General features: G+C 40.7%; 1 long non-coding RNA gene across 1 annotated transcript; it reads right to left on the reverse strand.

The window, feature by feature from the left end:
* Window positions 1–2057: 2057 nt before the first annotated feature.
* LOC138635067 (uncharacterized) lies at window positions 2058–3911 on the reverse strand. The gene is made up of 2 exons (XR_011312052.1): window positions 3787–3911; window positions 2058–3087 (listed from the first exon to the last, which is right to left on the reverse strand). It is a non-coding gene; the product is annotated as an uncharacterized lncRNA (long non-coding RNA).
* Window positions 3912–4296: the final 385 nt, after the last annotated feature.

Here is a 4296-nt window from a genome sequence, read left to right on the forward strand (position 1 = left end):
TGTCTTTGTTAGACCACTGGGTGGCAAACAGCTTCAAAGCCGATACTTTTGCAGTAATAAATTTGTATTAATTCAATGGTGATTTTTATGCACTTAGTTATATGGTGGTGCTGAGTCATAATCCATTAATGCCCTTTAACAGTCAAAACAACATCATAAGTCTGAACATAAAGTGTCCGGTGTCATTCTTGGGTGCCCACAGAAAAATTAGCAATGATTGACTAATGGTACAACACTTTCTGTTGCTGTTGCTGTTGTTACAAGTGTAATGAGTGAGTTGAATTTAAGTAAATGATTAATTCAGGTGATACGGCTCCTGATTATTTATATTTTTAGAATGTAGTTCTACAAAAGAATGTGAGACCTCTCTCAGGACTGGCTGGTGCTCCAGATTCTTCAGGTTAGCAGTGATGCAGGAAATACTGCTATAGATTTTCTGCTCTCAATTTAATGGGATCATAACCTGAGGCGCTGTCCTTTATCTGCAGTGGGGAAATTCATGCATCTGAAAAGAACCAGATTACACTGTTATGTGTTGAGATTACCACTGAAAAACATTTAAACTAAGACATTAATGAAAATGTACTTACATTTTTAATTCTATTGAATGTTTGTCCTCTATCCTTGTGTTTTTCTCAATGCCTGTCAACTCAGCAGTTTAAGTCTAAGAATGGTCCTGATCCTTTTAGTATTGAAGGTTATATTAACTCATCTATTCATAAACTGCTCTCTCACAGAAGTGAAATACTCCAATACTATTATAATAGCTGAGGGTTTTCACTGAAACAAGGTCTTTACACTTCTCACATCTAAAATCTTTTTAGTAGCATTAAAAAAACATTTTGGAAAACGCTCATTTACAGACCAGACTTTTGGAGGACCTTAAATGGATGGATCCAGAAAAGGGATGTTAAGAGGGAGGGGGGATGGAGTGTGAGGAGAGGTTAATAGTGCAGAGAGGATTGAGAGACAATAGGCTGGGCTAATGAGTCATGAGGCCGGCTTTCCTGGTGCTGAGGCAAGCTGCACGCTACTCGCTCTGCCATCACGGGCCTCACTCATCCAGCAATGTGTCTGATGCTTCTGCCCTCGCTAATCACTTTCTCTGAACTTTTACTCATCTGCTTGCCAAACTAACAGAGAATAACACAAAGAAAGCTTTGAAAGTAGCCACAAAAGGACACAGAATAGGAATATTATGATATAAGTTTTATTCCAAAATGCTGCAAACTTGATCAAATAAACAGCACAAACCAAAATGCATTTTTATACAAGTGAAAGAATAGATATGCTAATACTATAGCTTTTTCAATTACACAAATAAATTGAATTATACTAACTGTAAGTATGCTGTTTTTTTTCCCAGTAGTACATCTTTCATCTTTAGATAAACTTTTCCTCTGTTAAGTACTTCAGAAAGATATCTCACTGGAAGATTAACTGTATTTGTGTCCGTACAGATATGTTTTCATGCTGTGCAGCTGTTGGAGAATTAAGCACTGGCGCACTGAAGGGACTAGACAGGCGCGAGCAATAGCCAAAAGTCAAACTTGTTTAACTAATCAAATATGACATTGTGTTCCCTTGAGGGCTCTTTGGGCTCATCTTTATTCTTCTAGGAATTGAAATTACGGTATTCAAACTTTGGAGTGAAATAACAGGTTTCGGCACAGCCTCTCCTTCTCGTACATTCGAAATCAAGAATCATCCTCCAACTATCTACATGTTGTCCATCACAAGAACACCAGAGAAGGTGATATTGTTTTATATCCAGTTAGTGTTCTGGCACTGATCCAGAGGAGATCTGTGAGGGAATGCTGAGTCCATCTCTGGCCTGCAGCCCACCAGCTGCCTGTCTAGACCGACTGGCAGTTTAGTAATGATGAATACAACATCGCCACACCCTTTAAATCTATAGGGATCATTTTATGGAGAGCCATACAAATTTGGAGGGGAGAAGAAGTCTATCAAGGATTGGGTTGAAGTTCCACCGGAAAGATAAACATTTAAAATACAGTTAGATAAAACTGGAATCAAAGAAACAATTACAGTTGTCATTTTTCATAATTTATTGTACATTTCTTCCATTATTTTGTACGCAAACTAATAGACAGTACAACATTTCCATTTATACAAAATATAAACTATAAGGGGGAAATATAAATCTAACATCAACCCTTCCCATATGGTTGTACATACAGTCATTTCCTGGGTCTGACCCCGGGATGAAGGGAGGAAAGGTGTCAATCAAACCCTCATTGTAAAAGACCACAACTCTTGAAAAATCACAAGGCAAAACTGACACGAGTTCTGTGGCAACTCATTTGCTACATACATCTCAATGACGGTTCTAATAGAAAGACAGAAGAGCCAAATGTTTTTGAAAAAACCCAACTAAAAATATCATCTGGCTCACACTTTTCTTAAACCTCCTACTGTGCCAACCTTCACTTTAACAGACAAAAACCCATTCGGATATTCATTGCCAGGTGGACTTGAAGCCACAAAAAGAATCTCTGTACACTCAAGTGGTCCGCATTTCAATCAAGACATGTGACATGACAATCGCAGCCCTGAGCATCTCCAAAGTGTGATGGCGTGACTATGGAAACGCAAGCCAAAGAGAAGCCGCGTGCACCACCATTCCTTTTGATTCCATGCAGGCTGAAAGGGGGGGCAGGGCTTGGTGATGATCTCCTGCTGAAAAGAAATGTCTTGAATTACATATTTTTAGCATTACTGAAGGAGGACGAAGAAGGTTGTGGAGTCCATCCATGTTAGTCTTGTGGTCTCTGAGAGAGAAGAGAAGCTGGACTGGGTGGGATGGGAGGCGAGGAGGAGTGTTGAGGCAGAGAAGAGGGGGGCGGTGGGGTCCAGGCTTCAGCAGTAGCGATGCAGGAAAGAGGCTGCCATGACGACTGGGATTAGGAAAGAGAAGGTGCCTGCGTGCAGCGAGACGCCCGCTCCGGTTGGGGAGGTGGAGTTGGCCGAACTGCTGTAGGTGTCTGTGGCCATGGTGGTGGTGGCGTTGGTGGAGGAGGTGGAGTTTCCCCCTGCTGGGGTGTCTGTGCTGTTCTGGGAGGCCGCCTGTTGGAAGAAGAAGAGGAGGAGGAGGAGGATGGAGGGATTCAAATTAAACTGTAATAAAATCTCTGCTTAGTTTTTGATCAACTTTGAAGTCGTATGAAAAAAAATACCAGATGCTTTGAGATGACATATTGAGCGGTCAGGCTTCAAAGCAAGGGATTCAATTTCATTAAGAATAATGAGATTACGGCTAAATTATTCTCACTGGGAACATAGAGTTAATTAAAATGTCAGGCAGTGTTTTCCAAGTTTTAAACCATTACCACACTGTTATTTCTGACTACTCATCTAGTCAATGCTGTACACTTTCTGACAACATGGGACGATTGGCTCGGGAAAAAAAGAGAGACCTAAATTTCAGTGCGTGCGTGTCAGGTTTCTTTTGGCACACTGCACCAAAAAGAAACTTTAGATTCTTCCTCCGCCTTTGCAAAGGTAGACAATACACAGCACCTAAATCATTAATTCACTGCAGTGTAAACTAATCGAGAGGTAAAAATAAATGTGGAAAAAATAGGAGTGTTTAATTAAAGACACATTTTAAAACTAACTGACTACAATTCAGGATCATGTTAATTTCCCAGGAGAGCTTCATGTCTCGCCTGCTGTAATCCAGCCCATCACACCCATTCTAACACAGAAACATCATTAAAGTCCAACGACTACACAGTTAAGACGCATCCATCAGAAATATCTTACCTGTGTTGATAAACATATGGCGAACATAACCATTCCCAGCTGAAAGATCGTCATTTTGGACATTTTGTGTTGCTGTAATTTGGCCAGATGGAGGACGCTGCACAGACGCTGCTTCTCTCTAATGTGGTCGCTGCATCAGGCGGAGCTTTTTATACGAGCTGCAGGTCTGTGACGCAGCCTATAGGGTCCTAACGGAGTCCCGGACAGGAAAATAATGTTACACACAAGTGAAATATAATAACGTAATGTGGTTTGAGGAACTTTAATTGCGGAAACAATGACACACTTTAGATTAATTGTATACCGACTGTTAAAAAACATTTGGCCAGCCAGCTAAATTTACTTACTTTCAACAAGTGTCCAAAGGCCTTGCTCAACGGCATTGGTGGAAATAATTGACCTTCACCACCATAGAGATCAAGTAAACCGAACTACGTGAATACACCTGAACACGACTTCTACCGTTATGTTGCATGAGTAGACCATGGTTCAGGCACTAATTGAGTTCAT

The sequence above is a fragment of the Brachyistius frenatus genome, unplaced genomic scaffold (genome assembly GCF_029030835.1).
Source record: "Brachyistius frenatus isolate BFR_SWC_R1_liver_20210118 unplaced genomic scaffold, ASM2903083v1 Contig_288, whole genome shotgun sequence".
NCBI lineage: Eukaryota > Metazoa > Chordata > Actinopteri > Embiotocidae > Brachyistius > Brachyistius frenatus.